Raw genomic sequence first — 22987 nt, 5'->3', positions numbered from 1 at the left:
TTAAAATATTTCACATTAGGTGGATGACCATACCACAGTTCAAAAGGTGTTGAGTGAGTACCTTTCTTTACTTACACACAGTTCAAAGTGTATACTACAGTACTTACAACTTCTCTCTAGTATGTTAGGGAAACATTTTTCTCCATCATTAGTGTTCTAGCATAGTCCATTATAGATTTGTTTCTTCTTTCAACAATTCCATATTGTGAGGGGGTTCTTGGTGTTGATGTCTATCTCTTGATTCGTCTGTCATTACAGAACACTTCAAAAATATGTGAAGTGAATTCACCTCCTTTGTCTTATCTCAAACATTTCAAGATCTTACCTATTTCCTTCTCAACTCTTGCGAAGTACCATTTAAACATTTGAAAAGCATCTGATTTCTATTATAGAAACTTGATAGTCATCATCCTAGAGTAATCATTAACAAGTAGCATAATGTACTTGTCTCCTTTGTAGCGTTGCACCTCGATAGGTCCACACAAGTCGGTATGAACAATTTCAAGTATTTCCTTAGAGGTATAGGCTTTACTTTTAAAGCTTGACTTTGCCATCTTGCCTAGATGACATTGTTTGCACATTACATTTTCTGGTTTCTTCAGTTTAGGAAAACCTCTAACTCTTTTCATGTTACTCATACTAATCAGATTATCAAAGTTAACATGACATAATCTCTTGTGCCAAAGCCATACATCATCAAATTTTACAATAAGACAAGTAGCATCTTCTATATCCAAATAGAATAGATTACTCCTAGTTTGATCACCTTTTCCAGTCAAGTTTCCATTTGTATCATTTCAAACTGAATTTTGCACCTTAGATTATTCAATTGTGACACACTTAACAAGTTATAATTCAATCCTTCAGCATAATAAGCATTGTCACATGAGATCTTGTTTGTAAGCTTAATAAACCCTTTTCCTTTTATTGAACATAGTGCATCATTACCACATCTTACAACATTTCCATCACAACAAGTTAAGGTAATGAACTTACTTTTGTCTCCAGTTGTGTGATTTGAGCATCTACTATCTATGATCCATTTGTCACTCTTGTTCACACAAGTCATAAGTGTAGTAGCTTCATCGTCATCTGATTCATCCTTCATTAAAACATATACCACTTCATCATATTTTCATTAGAGTTATTTTCAACATGACTTCTTACCTTTATCTTTGTAGTCTCTTCCATCATCTTCTCTTCTATTTTTATACTTGTTCCCTTCTTTGAAGTTCTTCTTCTGTGTACATCTTGCTACAATATGGCCAACTTCATTACAATTAAAATAAATGATAGGCAATTTACCTTTTCTGTTGTGGAATCTTTTGGCCAGCAATGCTTCCTATTGTTCAATGTCTTCCTCATATGTACTGCTGTCACTATATGCATACTTTATCTTTCTTTTCTTCTTCTTTCTCTTCACCTCCTTAAAATATTTTAGTAACAATTTGGCTTTAAAAGCTGATTCAATATGCTCTAGTCTGTAGTTGTCAAAATTAGATAACTCAAAAGCAATGAGTCTACCCATTATACCTTCAAGGGTCAGATCATTTTCTGGTATACATCTTAACTCTTGAATTACAAATGCTCTAATGACATACATAGGCAACAATGTTATCAAGACTTTACTTATCATAGTTTCATCATGTATTTTACCAGTTGCACCTTTTATAGCACTAATAACCTCTTTTATTTTAGCAACATATTGAGCAATGTTTTGACCTTCTTCCATTCTCATGTCATCAAACTTGTTGGTGTTTGAAAATGTTACCAGGTTTTCAATTATCCCACTGAGAAACTGACATATCTAAGGGTAGCTAACTCCCATTTTCAACATGCCATTTCTAACAATAGGCCAACTATAAGGCATGACCCTTCTTCTATTTCAGGCTCTACTAAACCTAGGCAGGTAGACCTCAGATTCAAATGATATCGTACCAGTGCAAAAACATATCCCTGAATCTATTAAGTAGATTTTACCCTTATTTCTCCTAATGACTCATGAAATGACATAGATCTATAGTAGCTAAATGCAAAGCTATGAATCTCATAAGCTGAGTGAGGGTTAAACATTTAGGTCTTTCAACATGAAAGGGAAAGAACATTTGATTAATAATGTTGAATTCAACAAACCCTCAGATATGCAGCAGTAAGACTTTAATGATCCTATAGCTGACTAGTGCTTCATCCATTGGGAAAATCCATGAATCAAATACATATGGATATCTGATACTTATGTATATATTTAGATAAATGATCTATCTATTTACCTTGTAAATAAACATCGGTGCTCAATCCAAACCTCATTCTTACATGATATCCTTCTAAATGAACCTGCAACCTTGTTGATTCCCTGAAGCATTTACATAACTACTTGAGTCATAAGCAACAATAGAACAACATATAGCCTTAAGGGGCTACAACTATGACCTAAGCTCTTTGTTCAAAGATCATAAAACATCAAAAATTCACTAAAATGGAGACGAGAATTAGAATGAAACTAATGAAATCCTTGCTCCTTTGTATTATTTCCTTGAAACAATACAACCAAATGCATGAAATGAAAACATGAAAAGACCTAATAGATATGAACTATCTTTATATTCCTTCCTACTACTATTCATACAAGAGAATTCTACTGAAAAATATGTGGTATCATAGTATGGGAACACATCAAAACTAGATCCAAAACCTGGTACCCTTACAATAGATGAGAAAAAGAAAGATATAAGAGAAGAGTTCATTCTTGGATCTAATCTGAACATGACATCTATCCACTTGGAAAACCTTCTCAATAGGTTATAAAATCTTTCTAACCTTTTCCCTCAACTGCTGAATCAAATCTTCAATTAGTTATGGCTCCAAAAGCATCAAATATCTGAAATGTATGATTGAACCAACAACTGATTTGATTCCTGATTTTTACTCACGGTAAAATGAAAATCAGTTTAAAAAATAACTTCTAAAAGCCAAGGAAACAATCTATAACTGATTTTCTTCACATCCAGACTTTACCAAGCCTTCAAAATTGCCTTGTAACAAACTCTGATGCTTCATGATGAATTCTGCCCCTTTTACTGAGAATGCCCCAAAATTTGTAAAACTACTTATAACTTGAACTGGTGGATTGCTATGCAAAAACTGATCAAAAATTTGGAAAATTCAACTTCCCCCAATTCCAATGGTATATGATAAGGCATATTTCGGACAAAAAAGCCCTTGTTATGGCCATTTGAAAAACTTAGGTCTGGACTATATCAGAGCTTTTAAAAATGAAAAATTTAAAAAATTATATAGTCTGAAATGTTTAAAAATTTAAAATCATTCAAATTTTTCATTTTGAAATTTCATGCATTTGAAACCTTTTTTGAACTTTCATTTTTATACTCAATATTATCTGCCAATTCGCCACTTGCCAACTCCTGATTTGCTGTGCAATATCTTGAGAAATTTTAAAATTAATTAATATTTTAACATCAATTAATTTCCTTAATTTGTTCCTCGTAGCACCGAAGGCCTTTGAATTGATCTTTACGTTCTTACGTTTCGAGCCCTTATGCTCATACGAGAGGCTTCTTTTACGTCTTTACGACCTCAGCGTAAGATCGGGCTCTTTGAAATTTTCATTCATGACCATATGCTAACCAATGCTCTTTATGTTCTCATGCCTAAGAATAACCCCAGAACTTTCAAAAATTTGATTTACGTCTATACGGGCAACTTTTCCCATAGCATCGAAAAGCCTCAACATATCAACTTCCACCCATACGTGTGAGCGTGACCTCGTGGAGCCTTGGATTTTTCTCTCTGCTCTTATGTTGGGTGTGACCTTATGCTCATATGCATGGCTTGCTCTTACGCCCATACACATGAACCACCACATGGCTTCCCTCTAAACCACTTATTTCTTTCACTAGAACATTTCAACTCACATGCCAACCATGAGTGGACCCCACAACCTAAGCCTGCGGCTTCAAAAGTCTGTGGCTTTTAGACGAGAAGGCTATCAAGTACGATGCTATTTAAACATTATAAAACTTGCCACTTAAACAATGTGGGATATAACATTTTGACACATTTCTTCCCTACACCTTGCTCATGGCGCAGATTGCTTGCGCTTCTCCTAATTTGGCATTTTTTAGCATGGCGCTTTCCTTCTGAGATGGTGGTTTTCTCTTTAGTGCCTCCTTTTCTTCATTTGTGCAGGCTTCTTCCCCTGCCCATTGCGTGACAAAATCCTTCTTCAATGTGTACACCCCTTTCAACTACGTGGATGTCTTTTAATATGCTCTATGCCTTGGCGTCATTCCTCTAACTTCACGCTGACCTCTCCTTCTAGCTGCAGATTTCCTCGTTTACCTGTTATGCCACCCTCTTCTTCAAGACATGGGTTGCTCTTTCAATATGCTTCTCTGCTCTCTCTATGATGGTCTCCTTTTATTTTATTGTCTTCCATCATACCACAACCTGTTCTTTTTACTTTTATCCAGTCAACTTCCTGATCATGGCATTCCTTGCAATAATCTTCTTTTTTAAATGCTAGCTGGGTTTTGCAAGTGCCATCCTTGTTAATAATGGTTCAATTTTCCTCCAATGCGCAGAAAAGGATAAATCCTTTGGGTGCGTAGTAATAAATGTAGTAGTATGAGACACAAATGATAAGGCTAGAGTTTTGGAAGTCTCCAAATGAAGATGACCCTCACCTTCTTCATGGTATTCTAATGTGACAAGTGGATTAGATGTAGTCCTTGTTCCCCACGACTCTTAAAAAATTGTAATCTCTTGCTTCACTTGAGTCTGATCATTTAGACCACAAGTTTCCCCATCATTATGGATGATACTTTGCTTTTCTTCTGTATCTGATAAAGCCTCCTGATATTTTACCTCATTTGTCTCTAATAGGTGATTCTTATCCATAAATCCTCTTGTCATGCTAGAAATAGATTTTCCCTCCACCCTCTCTTGTATGAATTGTTCATAGGACATCAACCCTTCCCGTTGAGGAGCACACATATCACTGAAGCCTATATGTCCAGTACTAGGCCAGTCTAGAGGTCCACTTTGAAAACTAGAAGCACATCCTGAGTGTTGACCATGGTGTCTCTCATCTACATATTCAGCTCTTGATCCACTCATTATTCCTCATAATTCATTATTAAACATTTTACTCTTCATCTTATCAATTTGGTAAAAATTAGTCAGGCCCAAAAGTGGGTTCGGCTAATTTTTTTTCATTTTCGGACACTTGAAATGCAAAACTGACTCATTCACCTTCTAGCATTAACTTGAAAATATATTTGACCACTGAAAATGAATTCGAAGCTCACTTTACATCTATTTTGCAAACTATCAACTTTGCGTCAGGAGGTCCTTTAATTGGCCTTAAAAATTGACCCAAACACCTAAGCAGGCTCTGGAAACTAACCCACTGATTCTCAGTTTTGCACACTTGTACCATGTCAAATCTCTTCTCATGAAAAATTCAAGGTCAAAAGATATTCATTGTCAAAGTTGACCTTTCAGAACTACCTGCAAGTAAACATGTTAGAAAATGCTAAATCTCGTTTGGATTTGGCTTTGAAAACTAGGCAAATGAGCACATGGGGAAACAAAAATTGGGATATTGGTTCTCTGTCATGAGGATAGCATAGATTTGTGATTTGAGCTCATGAAGAATAACAGGGTACAAATGGCGAGCTTCCAAAGTGAGCTACTTGGATTTGCTGACTGAAAACACTAATAGAAGAGTAGTTTTTTCAAATGGAATTGACCTAGAAAAGTGTGCATATAGATTCGTCAAGACTTGAAAATTGGCACACTTAAAGAATTTTCGGAGGACAACACAGTGGTACAATCCATTCAATCTCACTAATCATAGATTAGGAGTTATAACATCATGAACATGGGTCCTGACAAATCTGCAAATGTTGACACCAGTAAAAAGATAGAAATTGCATTTGGAATCACGTTTGAAAACTGATCGAACAGATTTGTCATGAATTGAAACTTGAAAAATAACAAATCTCTGACATCTAAAATGAAATGCAAAAGGAATTTTAGCATTTTGGTCAACTGGGTCAAAGTTATAACTCATCAAACAGGGCTTCCCAAAATTTAGAACAAATTTGCATCAGCATGACAACAGTAACTGGCCAACATTGAGGGATTCAAAACCTAGTCAGACGAACTTGAAACAACTCAAAATCTAAAACATAGGTTCTTAGTTATGGAAACTATAAATTCTCAAAGTGGTAAGTCATGAAACATTATTGGGTGTGCGATATTCAGTTGCAAACACAACCTTCTATCACTGTTTGACACTTTGGTGAAAATGCAGATTTAGAAATTGCTCAAAATGAGACTTCATGGAATGGCTCAGAATGATAATTTATCATCATGGAACATGTGGATATGCTGAATGGAAGGTGCTAGAAGCATTAAACACCTCATGGGGCTCAAAGTTATAGCTGGGTACAAATGCATTTATGGGGCTTGATTTGACTCAAAATTTCAAATAAATGCTCAAAATGAGAATGCAATTTTGAGTGCCAACAAAACTTACCTCTTACACTTTTTGACTTGGCTCTTTCAAAATTTTTGTCTCCTCCCATAGATGGTGTTTAAGGCATCCCACATCTTGTTTGCATTTTTAAGTTCCTTGATGTCATCGAATTCAATATAGCTTAGGGCAGAGACAATCTCCAACATAGCTTGATTGTGCTTCTTTTTCTTCAAATCTTTAGTAGTTAGGGCTCTTGCCAGATCAACATGTTCTATTGTAATGCAAATTTGTGCATAATCTCCAAGTCCTCCAAAGTGTAGCTTCATCAAAATTTTCCATGCAGGAAAGTTATCTCTATTCAACTTGGGTATCTCTCTCTTTGACATCTTGATCTTTATGCTTTTAGTACCTTGAAACTAATTCTCCTAAGCAACTGCACTTTGATACAAATTTTTGGAATTCTTTTAGATTAACTAGGGTGGGGGTGAATCAGGTAATAAAGGTCCAGATGTCTAAATAAACTTTTCCACAATTTAGTGAACCCTCATGACATTCTTAACCATGCATGCATTCATTGTGTGTAAACCAAAACTGATATGTTACTATTAAACTAACATGCAGAAATGTAAAACATAAAACACACATCTATCAATACACTTGACATAATAATTTAACATGGAAACCCAATTTGGGAAAAACCACTAGTAACATGCTACTCCTTTCTCACTCTTCTGAAGTGATGCCCTGTTAAAGGCCAACCCTATTAAAGGTTACAACACACACTATTAAATGTGACTTGGTTAAGGGATTTCAATCACCCTGTTAAAAAGTGAGCCTTGTTAGAGGACTTTATGCCATTCACTTGGAATGCCACCTTGTTAAAGTATTTTCTAATGATCGCTAAGTCAACCTTTCTCCAAAGGATTTTACCCTAATCTAATGCAATTGTTAGAGAGTAATAGTAGAGTTTGATCTGATACAACTTACAACTTTATTTGCATATTTTAGATCACTATTCATTCCTTAACTCTACTTGGCTTCCTATCTTTGTAATTTTGATAGCTTGTCCACCCTTCAAGAATTCATCCTTCTCTAGCCTTCTTTCTTAGCTCACCATTGCAGACTTCTCCTCTTTGGTCACTTGATGAAGCAAACCCTCTTTCTTCACCTTGTCAAATTTTTTCATCCAAAAACTCTTTGACCTCTCAACCTTTGCTTCATGACCAAGCATCCCTAGATATAAGGAATTAGAACTCTTTTTCCTTTTCATTATCCATCTCAAGAATTAAGGTTTTCGATGGATTAGGTAGGATACAATGTATCTATCCCATATCTTGTCTTCTCTAGAAACTTCTTCTAGAATTCATTTGAATTCACCTCCAAAATGGTTTACATAAGATTTTGTGCCTCTAGCTCATTAATCTTATCTTCCTTCTGATTCACAAGTTCCAAGAAAACAAACTTGTTGGCTATTATTTGGCAAATCTTTGATCTTTTTCATAATGCAACAACTTGACATTATCAATTTATTGATGTTTGACACATACTATGTTACTTGGCATCTACTGTAAAATCACTCAACATCATCTATATTTTACTAGTGCCAAACATATACTAAAAATCACTCGACATCTACTAACTTGCTTGGCACCTATTAGTTTGCTCAACATCCATTAGAAATTGCTTTCACTCGGCTCCAATTGACTTTTTACTCGGCTTGCACTAACTTTACTTGGCACCTTCTATCAACTCAATCAAGCTTAACAAATGAACTTTGTCCAACCATTTTCATCTAATCTTTCTAAGTGGAGCCAAACATTTCGTAACCTCAAGTAGATCATCAATACATTATGTTATCACTATCTTAATTGATTCTTGCACTTCAATACATAATCATAACTCAACCTTTCCTCTAGGTACTTTTGTTACATTTTGTTGATCAAATCCTTTTCATCAATCAACTAAGTGATATTGCTTGAAACATATAAGTAATTTTCTTACCAACATATAACAAGTTTGACATCAGTGACAAAACAATTATCAAAAACATTTCTTACAACAATAACAATATTTCTTACTCAAATGATCTTTTTCAATCACTTGTCAACACTTAATGCTTCCTATTATTTTTCTATTCACCCTCTAAACTACACCATTCTATTGTGTTGTTCTAGGAGTGGACAAATGGATCCTAATTATATGATTTTCAAAAGAAATCTTGAACTCATCTAGATTAAATTATCCTCCTATAATAGATCTCAAGCATTTGATTCTTCTATCTAGCTCATTCTCAACCATTTCCTTTAATATATTAAAATTTTCTAATGGTTAAGTTTTTTCTATTAAGAAAGTAACCCAAGTCATTCTAGAATAAACATCAATCAAGAGCATAAAATACCTTTCTCTTTTTATACTTTTGATTTTGGTAAGTCTGCATCAATTAATGTGTACCAATTCTAATATTCCAATGGTAATATTTTCTCTTTTCCTTGAAAGTTGTCATTGTCTATTTATCAAACTGACATTCTTTACAATTGATATTACTAGGTCTTTTTATCTTTGATATATCTCTTACTAACATATAACAAATTGGTCATCATCGTATTGTCAAACTAGATATGACACATTCTCTAGTGCTACAACCAACTCTCATTGATATGAGACATCAAATAGTATCCACTAGCAGTCTTTAATTGTTAAATATTTTCCATGGTCTTTTTTCTTGCAAAAATTATAGTTTTGAATATCTTCCTTATTTCACCAACTTTTTCCTATAGTACCAGGTTATATCCATTCTTATGCATGTGTCCAACACTCAAGAGATTATGATAGTTCGTTCACTTACTAAACATTGTTAGTATTATGTTTTCCATCAAAATTTATAGAGATGATTCCAACTATTGTATCTCCTTAATCTCCTCCAAATGTATCAAAGAATCCATTATATTTTTCAAGTTTCATCACCAGTCATATAAATCAAACAACCACTCTCAATAATCCATTAAATTTGTCATTTTTTACATGTAAGGTAGAATTGAAAGTTTCAATACCTTTTCATGTGTTTACTTTTGGAATACTTAAAATTTTGGCAGTAAGGGTCATCCATTTTTCGTTCATTTCCAAAAGTAAACATTGGTCATTTTCTTCATAATCAGACCCATCATAAAAAAATGTTGGCATCTTCTCTAAAATACTAAGCTTTTCTACTGAACTATCCTTTTTTATTCCTTGATCTTTTGCTATGATTTTTTTTTCAGACACCTAGATGAATAATGATCTATTTTTTAATATTCATGAAAAATTTGAAAAGTAAAAATTACCTCTATATATTTTGGTGCTCCTCTTTCTTACAAAGTTTGAACTTTTCTCTCATCTAAACTATCTTCATGTTTGATTCTTCCTCCATTTTTAGTTTCATAACTTTTAAAATAGTTTTTTTTGGCTTGCATTGGTAGTAACAAATTCTCTCATCTCAAATCCAATAAGTGCACCATACATCTATTCACCACAGTATGAAATCAATATATGATTTTCCTTAATGATAGAGACTTTATAGCTATAAGATTTTGCAAAGGTTTTGAGTATCTTTAAACCACATCATTTTCTTCTAGTGTTCCACCAAGTCTTCTCATCTCATTTACCACATCATCAATTGTTTGCATGTATGTCATTAGAGTTACTTATTTTATTTATGTTCTTTCATATGAGGGCATTCATGTTTCTTTGACTGTAACTTTCAACACCTTAATGTCATATTTCCCACTCTTTCCATGCCAAGTTCTTTCTATTGGTAGGTCCCAAGATATTTTAAAGATGTACATGTGGGCCTCTCAAAGAGAATTATAAGACTAAAGTTTTAAAACATGAGAAACTTCACATTTACTTTTCATGTATCCATCTCCACAATTTCATTTTTTTAAAGTTTCAACTTAGCTTCCAATAGATCTATCACCATGATTGTGGAGGATATGGTAGTTGAGCTATGATATTTATAGAGGGGTGGTGGTTGAGCATAATGATGGAGGACCCAATTTTATTAGTGGATCTAGGGATAGCTATCATTTTTTTTGGAACCAACGATAGAGATCTCAAATTCTTAGTTCTTGTAGAGATGAACACATTATGTGCTATCTATCCCCATTTTTAGTGATTTTACGACACCACTTCCTAGCTAGTATATATTGCCAATTTTTTTGTATTTTGAGGGAGGAATTTCAGTATTGTAAAAAGAGGTTATTATAGGAAAGCCTCAAAATTGTAATGGCCATTTTGAATCAATGAAATGATCATATATGCCTTTTTTTAGTTCTTTTTTTTTTAGGATTTATTGTCTTCCATGAATATTTTATGTGCTTTTTGTGACTTCATCATTTGCAATTTTGACTACTTCTAAGTAGTCCACGTTGGGATTTTATGTATATGGTCACCATTTGATGTTTTTCTTTGTATGTCTGATGCTTAAATAGTTGTGCATAAATCTTTGACTATTATTTATATAGTTTAAAAGGTTTAAAGGGTTATCTTGATATTTCACTATATGAGGGATTTTGTGAATTTTAAAGTAGTCTAAAAGATTAGCATTTTGCCTTGATATTTTCAAGTAAGATTTATTTATCCTTTTCCCATAAAATTAAGAGTTTGCTTCTAAATTCTAGAGGTCATTCAACTAGAACACATAGGTCTCAAATCCATTGAACTTCCTATAAGGTCAATCACTTGGGAGTAATTCTAGGCATCAATATGATTCTAAGGGTTGAAGAAACTCATCAAAGACAAAAATGGGAATGGAAGGTTACTCACAATACCGATAGACTAACATGTCTCTAGATATAGTTTATAGATTAATTTTTGTACCTTTTTCTCTATTATTTTTTATGGAGTAGGCATATATGGTAATATAAAAAGTTAATAAGAAAAATCAATAGTTTGAGAGTTAACTCCATTTTGTTTCCATGGGATCAATAAATAGGGTAGATAGATGGTGTTTCCTAGTCATTTTATTAAGATTTGGCAACAAGATAACCATGCAAAATGATGTACATTTTTTGATATATTAATAGAGAGGAAGAGTGCCCAAGCTTATCAATTATCAATCAATAAAAATATCATATCTTAAATAATTTTTTTATTAAATAAAAAATATTTATTTTAATCAATTAAATTTATTATAATTAGATTATTAATAATATTTTTCATTATTTATACAAAAATCATTGATTTCAGATTGGTTTTGACAATTGAGTGTCAACACACTTAAGCTATTTACTTAGTTCATGCTGAACTAGTAATATATGTGAAACACAACATGTAAATATTAGACCATGTTGAGTTGCAATGAGTGTCGAGTCACTCATGTGCTAGGTCACTCAAGTGCCGAGTAGATAGACCATGCTGAATGATTCAAGAGCTAAGTAAACAATGGATGCCAAGTAATATAGGTGTTGAGTTAGAAGCAGAAATACAGTGCATGTCGAGCATCGATGGCACAAACAACTATGTAAACCATTTTTGAGCCAAATTAAGGTAAGATTATGATATTTTGGAGATAAGGAAAAATCTATATTTGAATTCCCTATGTAATTACATGTAGCCAATCAGAAAATAGAAAGGTTTAAGTGGCAAAATAGATGAATCTCAGCCATAGATTCATGCCTAACCCTAAGCCACTAGAGTCTTCTTAAGGAGGACAAAGCCATAAACTCTATATAAATTACAAGGAGTAAATGAATGAATTGGAAGAGTGAACAAGATAGTTTGCAGAGCATTCAAGGTGACTTAGAAGTAAGAGTGAATTGCAGAACCAGTTAGAGAAGAACAAAGGATAGAGAGAAGGCTACAACATTGAGACATAAGATCATGAAGGGTCAATTAGAGATTGTGTAGAGGTGATCTATTATCAAGCAAGCAAGTTCCAATCATAGGATCTATGCTGAGACATTTTAATAGGTGATTTCAGTTAAATCTCTTAATAGAGTAGTCCTAATAGGTTGTATGACATCCTTTAATAGGTTGCTTACTTAATTATAAGTTGAAGTCCTCTAACCATGCACACTTCTAACAGGGTGTTGAAATCCTCTAACAATGTGGGAATTAATAGTCTCTGTAAGCCTTTAATAGGGCAGACCATGATTCATGGTCAAATCATTGTAACCTTCATTGGATACACTTTATTAGTACAACAGTGAAGATTTGTGGGTGTCATCCCCAACCTAGTTTCACCTTCTCACTTGGAGGGTTTTTGGATAATCATATATGGTGTTATGTGTGTGATTGATTACATGTTTACATGATTTAGATGCATACGCTTTAAATGTTATTTCAGCTTATTTGATAATGCATGTGATGAATGAATGGTGAAAGTTTTATGGGTCCAACTTTAAACTCCTGATTCACCATCTTTAAATGGAAGTCTACAAGCTAGGAAAGACTATTGAGAACCAAGAGATTGAAATACATCTCATACTACATCAATTGAATGAGGCAAGATAGGAACTAAATAAATCTTTGAAGAGAAGGAAAGAGATTGCTATTGTAGAGGTTGAAACACTATAAAAAGAGATAGACACCACCAAACTATTTGTAAATGGTAATTTTAATGAATTTGATGTAGCAATTGCAGATTTAATGGAAAAGAATAGAATCCAAGCTGAGGAAATAAAAAATCTCAAGTTAGAGCAAGAATCACAAGCTATACTGCTATGTGAGGTGATTGAATAAAAGAAGAAAGCCATGATTGAAGAAGACAAAATAATTTTGATAAATAGATTGAAAGAAAAGTCAATAGAGCTAACTAAGATTTTTAACATGCAATTGGATACTCTAAGTCAAATGATGAATGCCAACTATGAACTAAATGTCAAGGACATTGAGATAACTACACTGAAGTTGCAAAATGTAAAATTATAGAGTGATCTAAAAAGAGAAAAAGAATTTTCTGAAAGTCTCAACAAACCAAATGAGGCCATCAAATACTTTGAGCAATTGCTGAGATCCCCTAGATCCAATAATAATACATCAGGACTAGGCTACATAAGCACTGAAGAAGGAGAATTATCCAAGGTTGCTAAAGAAAAGAACATCAAAGGTAAGAATTCCAAACCTACTTGTCATAATTATGGTAAGAAAGGATGTGTTGCTAATTGTGTAGGAGCAAGAATAAAAATTAGAATGTCAAGCTTAAGAACATGATTCATTGTCATAAGTACAATAAGCAAGGTCATTAGGCACATGAATGCAGAACTAGGACCATGCATACACAAATATTTGAAGGATATTGCTACAACTATTAGAAGTATGGACATAGAACTTTTGAATGTAGATCCAAATTCATGCGGTCATCAAAGAAGCCAACATAGGTAAGAAACAATGGAAACTTTTATAATTGGGATTATAATACAAGATATAGTTGTCAATGTTTTAAGAATATGGACACATTCCTGAGAATTGTATTAGGACACACTTCAATGGTAACTAAAAAATGTGGTTGAGTCAAACTACATGTTTTAGCTATTTCAAGACTAGTCACATCAGTAAGCATTGTCCAACTAGGTCAAAGGCACCAAGTTGTGAATTTGATAAAGGCAAAGACAAGGTAGATGTTGAACACATCGGAGATGAGATGAACAAGACATGGAAAAAGAAAGATGTTTGTAGCACATCAAATGGAAAAGGGATCACTTCACCCAATGGGTCAAGTGATCACACCTCATCAAACTAGACAATCAAGAGGTCTGAGGAACTAATATTCAAGTGTTATATCATACATCAGCTCCATAAGGAGATAGTACTAAAAAGACCACATTAGCATGAATAAAGATGCAAGATGTTCTTGAAAGTTCACGTTAAAATTCTAAGTTTTTTATGTTGTTTCCAAGCATAAAATGTTTCCTTTGTATGCTAACCAAGTGATGGAAACATCCAATAGATGTTGAGTGAACCTGAAAATAATTGATGCCGAGCTTACAATTGTGCAAGCACTAAGCATTAAATGCAAGGTTTTTTAAAGGTATATGATCGATGTTTTCTCATTATTCATCATTTTGAATTCGAGCAATAGCAAGCAGAGAAGAAGTTGATTCAAAAACCTATCCAAAGCATTTGAAAAGATTTTAGCAATGATCTCATACTAGCATAATATTTCACAAGCTATTTATCATAAGTCGAGCTACACAATTTACTTTTGCACAAACCCTAGTTTGACAAAATGGCATCTAGTTAAAAAAATGTAGAAGGGAAAGATGTTTTGAATGTCTAGCTTGTTAGTGATGAAGTGAAACAACCAATATTTAAGGCCATTCCTAGCATTGCCTATAAAAAAGATCCTTTTGGTGCATTATCAACAGTCCCACCAAATGTTATCATGGTACAAGATGGTAGAAAGTGCTACAATTGCAAAATAGGAAGTATAGGAGATATGGATACTAGAGATGCATATGATAGATTGTGTGAGAATGGTGTTTTAAAGGAGGAATACAAAATCATTGAGAAAAAGGGTTTGACATGAGCCCTAGAATTTTGAAATGTGTTTAAAACTAAGTGGATACAAATTGTTCTAAGCAGAATTCATGATGGTTTCTTATGGTTGGAAGGAGAACCTATCAAGATCACAAAGAGAATAATTCATATGGTTGCTAGTTATCCAAACCTAGATCAACCAAAGACAATAAGAAGTGACTCCAAGGAAGTAATTAAGAAGAACACTGGAGCAGTTTGGAATAAAAGAGGTATGACTATAGACACTATCATTGATCCATTGCTAAACTTTGCTATAAGGGTAATCTCTCATAAATTCTATCAATCTAGTAGATTAATAGTGTACTTCACATAGCTATGGATGTTGGCTACAAGATTGTAAAGAAAGATCATACTTATGATTTGGTAGAGCTATAACTACAACAACTAATGGAAAATCTTTGAGCTTTTAGGAAAACAAAGAGTGCACAATGTACATTTGGTTCAATTCTAGTTTGCATATTTTTCTATGTACATAACACATTTCCCTCTTTTGGCACTGTAGGGTGGAAGATCAATAGGTCAATTGCAGTGTAGATCAATGAATTCATTGAGAAAATGGGAGAAAATTTTGAGACTTTGATGACAAGTTATTTTAAAGATTTTAAGAATTGTGATATTGCTATCAGGATTTAACTTGTGATTTTGAGTCAAACTCATTGACCCATGTTTCATGAGTAGTGATTCAACATGAACCCATCTCTCATGAGAATAAATGTAACACTTAGCACTCATTGGATCTAGGTGATGCTCATAGGGTGAAGAATTGGGACTTCTCGGGAGGTCACCCATCCCAGTACTACTCCAGCTTGAGCACGCTTAACTACAAAGTTTCCTCCATGGTTAAACCCAAAGCTTGCAACCCCATTTTAATAAATCAATGAAAGAAAGAATGAGGATACCATTTTATTTTGTTGAACAACATTATAAAGATATATGCTTTCTTATTGATGCTGATTACACTTTTGTGCAAGCTGCCACACCAAGGGTTAGATGGTTAAGGAAACTTGGGTATGAAATTAATGTTGATGAAGCTTCAAAAACCATAACAACACTCCTAGTAGAGGAAATTGATAAAAGTGCAAAGATATTTGGAAATTATGAGATGGTAAAATCAAAGATTACCATGGAATTGAAAACAACCTCTACACTCAAGAAGAAGGATATGTTAGTGAAGAAATGAAAGGTCAAATTTGGAGAAGGTGCAAAGGAGGAAGAAGAAGAAGAAGAGGATGAAAAGGAAGAATAAGCACAAGCACAAGAACCTCTTGCATTGACTCAAGGCATAGGAGAGGATAAGGAAGAGGAGGAAACACAAGGTGTCAAGGGAGAAGAATCCGAGGAAGCATCTATTCCTACTTAGCCAAATAAGAGGAATGCTAAGACATAACCAGTGACAAAGGCAAAAAAAACTAACCAATTTAAATTGGTAAGTCATAATCCCCTATTTGATCTTGGAAATTTGAGTGAAAATATTAAAAGAAATGTAGATTTATATGGTTTGAAACACATTGATTTTGACAAACTTGGAAAAGAAGAAAAGAATCAAGTGGAAGAGTCATTATATGCCATAATGTCTAAGTTTAAGAACACTCCACTAGAGTTTTCCAACACAAAACCAAAAGGTTTATATGATATTGTTGAGAAAAAGTGTCATTACTATTTGAATTTGTAAAAGCATATTGGAGAAACCACATTAGCTCAAGTGATGCCAGAGCTAAGAAAGGGACAAATTGCTAAGATTGTTAAAAGATATGCTGCTAGGTTTACACCTAAATATAAAGACTTCAAAATTCTTCAAAATAATATTGAAGATGTGGTCAAGAAATCATGGGTTGACCACTATGAAACAAGGAGAAGCTGACCCTTCAGAGGGTAAAATTGATGATAAAGATGATGAAAATGATGATGAAAAAGAAAAAGATGATACAGTTGGGGAGGAAACTGAAAAGAAAACTGATGACAAGACGACAACTAAATAGTAGTAAGATGAACAGAGTGTGCATGACATACAAGTGCTGAGTGTCAATCCCTCTCATGACACAAGTGAAACTACAAAGAACATAACTATAAAGGATGTCTTTGATGCTTCAGTTTAAAACATAAATCCACTTACTATAGAAGATCTAAAAAAGATTCTAGATCAATCTACACTCCAAGCAAAACTCTTCAAAAATCCAATTTTGGTTAGTGTAGAAGAATCACAAAAGGTAGTAACTAAGGTCACAAGGGAAAAAATGAATACACAAGAACCACCTTCTATCATACCTTCAGTTACTAGTATGAAACCTTCAATTCAAACAATAGTGGGCACATATACTAAGGTTGATACACATGTTAAAATTGATAGTATTGAGAAGAAGCAAGCAAAAGAAAAATATATTATAGGACAATAGAAAATAGGACAGATAGATTCATCTGTACCTAAAGCACATGAACAAGGTGCTATTCAAGTCATAGTAATAGATTAGGGAAAGCTTGAAGAACATGAGAAAACACTTAAGGTGAAGGAATAGGAAGCCATCTAAGCATTGGTAACTCTACCAACATCTGGAAATCCTTCTACATAGGTGCTCAAGAAGCCGAGCATAGAAGCCATACCATTGCAAATCTCAGTGCTAAACCCTAGTTCATCAAAGGTTGATAAGGTAATTCACTATGGAGATATAAGCCTTGATGAAGAAATTGTAATTCCAAATTTTTACTATGACACCATGACATTGGAACAAATAGGCATTTTGCAACAGGCCTTAGAAAATAAAAAGCATCAAGAAATGGTCAGGAGAGAACATAGGTAGAAACAAGCACTCCAAAATACTAAAGACATATTTTTAGATGCATTCAACCTATCGAATATTGAAGAGACCAATCCATTTATAGAGAAACTCATAGATATAGTAGAAAAGGTTAGTAATGAAGACCTTGATACTACTGCAAAACTTTTAGAATGGTCTGAGAAGAAGTTCTAGGGAAAGGTGAATGAGAAAATATCAAGTGAAATAACACTAACTCACGTTGCATTGGCAACTAAGGTTGAAGATGTGAAGAAGGTACTTGAGAATATATCCTCATTGTACACAAAGCTATGTGATCCTAAACTCTTCACTCAAGAGAGCACGAGCCATATCTCGAGTCTGGAGAGAAACCTTAACATATCAGGTACTAAGCTATCTCAGAACCTAGCTCAAAGTGAGAAGCATTTTGGAACATTACTTTAGACACAAAGTCAATTAGTTTTACTAAAAATAGATGAGGCTAGCATAAGAACCAAATTGACATGTATACAAGCATCCCTTACCCCACACATGGAGATGTTGTACAAGGAACTAGGTTATGTTGAGACTCTACTGAAGAAAGACCCCAATCTTTCTACCTTACATGGCCTAGTGCACCTTGCTGTCGAGCTTGCAATCCAAATCAAGTCATTGGATGTTGCATATGAAAATTGGGATGTAGCCCTCAAAATCATAATGGAGGTCCATAATTCCTTTTTGTACAAACGCACTATAAGTGTATAGCCCATTTGACATAAGTGTAAAAAAGGGGGAGAATAAAAAAAGAAGGAGAATAAAGAGAATAAGGAGAAATATACAATGGGGAAAATAAAAGAAAAGGAGATATATAATATGAGAAACATATTTGGGGGAGTATGAACAAAGGGGGAGCATACTAGTAGAGTTATATCATTGGGGTGATATACATTTTTGGAGAGTAAAGTAGTAAATAGATACAAATATTAGCCAAAACAGAGCATATTGGATATAATGCATTGAAGTTAGAGAGCAACACAGATTTTGGATACAAATTAGACACATTAACTTAGGGGGAGTTATCAATTTTTAGGTATGTAGGTTATTACAAAATTTTGAAATTTTGAAAGTTTTTTATATAAGTCGAGTCATGGATATGTTATGCTTGAGAAGATTAAGATTGATTATGTATATTCAAGTTTTTTTGACACTCATTTCAAAGGGGTAGATTGTTGATCTCAGATTGGTTTTGACAAGTGAGTGTCAACACACTTAAGCTATTTACTTAGTTCATGCTGAACTAGTAATACATGCCAAGCACAACATGTAAATATTAGACCATGTCAAGTTGCAATGAGTGCCGAGTCACTCAAGTGTTGAGTAGATAGACCATGCCAAGTGATTCAGGAGCCGAGTAAATAGTGGATGCTGAGTAATGTAGGTGCTGAGTCAAAAGTATAAATATGGTGCATGCCAGACATCAATGACTTCATATGCTGAGTGACACTATTTTGACATATTTGTTTGAAATGGCACAAACAACTATGTAAACCATTTGTGAGCCGACTTAAGGCTAGATTATGATCTTTTGGAGATAAGGATGAATCTATATTTGGATTCCCTATGTAATTACATGCAACCAATCAAATAATGGGAAGGTTTAAGTAGCAAAATGGATGAATCTCAATCATAGATTCATACCTAACCCTAAGCCACCAGAGTCTTCTTAAGGAGGGTGCAACCATAAACTCTATATAAATTACAAGAGGTAAATGAATGAATTGGAAGAGTGAACAAGACAATTAGCAGAGCATTCAAGGTGACATTAGAAGTAAGAGTGAATTACAAAACTAGTTAGAAAAGAATAGAGGATGTAGAGAAGGATACAACATTGAGACATTAGATCATGAAGGGTCAATTAGAAATTGTGCAGAGGTGATCTGTGTATGCATGGAATGTGGCCTCTGTTTAACACACACAATTCAACATAGTCTTTATGTGCAAATTCATTTTAGAATGAACATGAAATTGTTCACCCAAGAGGAGACCTACAAGATGACCTGTTGCCTTCTATCTAGAAGGATTTTACCCGCTTATGCTCTCAGATTTGAGGTATAGGTGATCAGACCATTCTAGAACAAAGGGTTTTAGAGTGTAATTGAATCTAAATGATGTGCAATTACTTCTATATGAAAGATGCAAGTAATCTAAGAACATATAAAACAAAGTAAGCTATACGTATGCGTATTACAAACTATATGATATTGAATCTAAGCAACAAAAGGCTATAATGATAATAAGAAAATGAGTAAGTAATCCAACAGAGATTCAATAGCAATTCAATTCAACCTTTGTAATGAGGAATTATGAGCCTCTTAAATAGAATTCTTGGAATCCATCAATGGTTGAGATCAACTTAGATTGATGGTCAAGATTGAAGCAAAGATTCAGTCAAAGATGGAAACTTCCTTGTGCAAGTGAAGTGAATTGTTTCAAATCTAAGTGTGATGAGTTGTTAATTGAACTTGTCAAAAGTGTGAGAGTGAGTTAACTAGATTGATTCCATTTTGAGAAGTATTTCACTCAAAGTTTCCATTTAGAACTGAAGAGAAGATTTTGAAGATATTATTTAATTTAATAAAGTGAGATATGATCTCATAATGCATTTTCTATTTAATTGAATAATCATATTCAATTAATTAAAATAAGCATAACTATTAAATTAAATAAATTTAATCCCTTAGTACATTAGCCTTAGGTGATAATTTAATTTAATAAAAGTATGAACATTTTAAATTGAATTAAATCTTAATCAATAGGTTTAATGTGACTAATACAAGTTGATACTTTAGGAATTAAATAGAGAGTATGATTAATGCAGATTGAAGTTTTCTACATTTGACAATTAAGTCAATTAGCAACAATCAGAATGAGAATTGCCTGATGAGATAGGACTTTAGGATTGATTAAAATAGACCAAAATTGGTGATCATCGCAATGAGCCAATTTTGGGGTATTACATTTTTCCCCTCTTTGAATGAATGTGCAAGCAACACATTCAATTCAAATAAAATTAGGAAGCATGATGTGAAGTTGAGATTGGTTTCGAAGTTTGATGATATGGAGACCAATTGATAAGCTTTTAAGGACTATCCCTAGAACAAAGATTAATCCCAAGGAATCCAAGTAGAGCACCTAGATACCCAAAATGACAAACATTCTAAAGGTTTCTAGTAGAATGAAGTTTAACCTTTAAGGATCCAAATAGAACATCTAGATACTTGAGATTGATAAGCATTTAAAAGATTATCTCTAGAACGGAGCTTAATCTTTAAGGATCTAGATAGAACTATATCACCTAATTTAGTGTTGTAATATGAATACTAACTATCAAAGGAAAATATTAACAATACCAAATAAGCAAAAAATTAAGATAGGACTGATTGTTATCACAACAAAAGGAAGCAAACCAAGAATGGTAGGCTCCTAATGGTATAACATATGATATAATGGATTTTTCCCTAATTTAAGATGTGTATGCTCACAAGATATGCTCAAGCTTTAGATGGATGGATGGAGTGAATGAAGCAAAGTTTCAAAAATGGATTCATGGAGTGATTCCAACATTATAATGGTATTTTGGTAGTTTATGAGCTCTCAAAATAACATTATAACTTTGCATGGAAGGTGGATGATTTTGTGAAGGAAGAGTGTTCAATTTATAGGCCAATGGGTAGAGAGATGGATGGTCAGGATGCAAAGATGATGAGATGTTGAGCAAGGGTCAAGATGCACTCAAAAGGGAGCACAAGGATTGTGCTTGTTTAGCACCAATGGGGAGGTGACAAATGTGACAAGGAGAATGCATGTGAGAGGATAGGAAATGGGTTGGTGAAAGGATTCATGAGGGTGGTTGAGTATGTAAGATAGATCTAAGAGTCATGAGTGAGGATGGGAAAGGTGTAAGAGTCATAAATGTTAGAGGGTGAGGGGAGAAGATATTTGTTGACTTTGGTTTGGGTTAGCAAGTCTTAACCCATGTTTATGGTTGTGCACATGATTAGAAGGGGGTTTATGATTAGCTTAGAAGGGAGGTTAGGGGGTAAGTGATTTAGCTTTGATGGGATGGGTTAGTTAGGAGGCTAAGTGAGGTTAGTATGGGTGAATGGGTTGAATTAGGATTTAGGATAGGGTTTTAGGATTTTAGAAATTTTATGAAATTATTTATTCTATAAAATGGGAGCATGAAATTAAATTGAATAGATTTGATGATTTATCCAATTTAATAGAGGAATGGGGATTTAATTGATAAATTGATTTTGGGTATCATTTGATTTTATCAATTAAAATATAGTTAATTAAATAAATAAATTAACTAAGGGATGATGATTAATTAATTAAATAGTAAATATTTAATCAATAATGTCTTAGGAGAAAACTAAATAAAATTACTTATTGATATAATTAGATTTAGGTGTCTACAAGATCATCTAGATACCTGAGATTGATAGCATTTAAAAGACTATCTCTAGAATGAAGCTTAATCTTTAAAGATCCAAATAGAACATCTAGATACCTAAGATTGGTAGCATTTAAAAGACTATCTCTAGAACGGAGCTTAATCTTTAAGGATCTAGATAAAACACCTAGATACCTGAAATTGATAGCATTTAAAAGACTATCTCCAGAACGGAGCTTAATCTTTAAGGATCTAGATGGAACATCTAGATACCTGAGATTGATAAAAGACAACAAGATCAAAATTATGAGTCATAGAATCATCCCTAGAACAAGGCTTGATCCTCAAGAGTCGAGGTTTAGATTGTCTCGATACCCGTCCATCGAATTCTTTACAAGATGTGATAGATGGAAAAGATGCCAGAGAGAGGGGAACAAGATGCCCCTAGTGACAAGATGGTCTGAGTGAGGACATAAGATGGGAATGACATGCCTCGAGCAATAAGGATTCATATTGATTTGGAATTCCAGTTCAATGATGTAATCATCTTGCCCCCTTGGGAGCAAAATTGAAAGATGACACACCAGAAATATGATGTAAAGCAATATGTTGAGAGATATAGAAGAAATCAAAGATTCAACAGAATGTAGAAGAGATCAAAATGATTAAAAGAAAATTTAGAGTCAATTCGACATGATTTTGAGGTCTAGAAGACCATGTTTGACCAAGAGTTGAACATATTTGACCACAGTTGACTTTTTCCAA

General features: G+C 33.6%; 1 protein-coding gene across 1 annotated transcript in view; it reads left to right on the top strand.

The window, feature by feature from the left end:
- Positions 1-22987, top strand: part of LOC149550132 (abscisic acid 8'-hydroxylase 3-like) — a 57333-nt gene that overhangs the window by 33705 nt on the left and 641 nt on the right. The window lies entirely within an intron of this gene.

Source organism: Cupressus sempervirens, chromosome 7 (assembly GCF_028749045.1).
Source record: "Cupressus sempervirens isolate cs-2001-9-10 chromosome 7, ASM2874904v1, whole genome shotgun sequence".
In the NCBI taxonomy this organism is placed as follows: domain Eukaryota; kingdom Viridiplantae; phylum Streptophyta; class Pinopsida; order Cupressales; family Cupressaceae; genus Cupressus; species Cupressus sempervirens.
The sequence above is the reverse complement of the archived record's forward strand: the minus strand, read 5'-3'. Positions and strand labels throughout refer to the sequence as shown.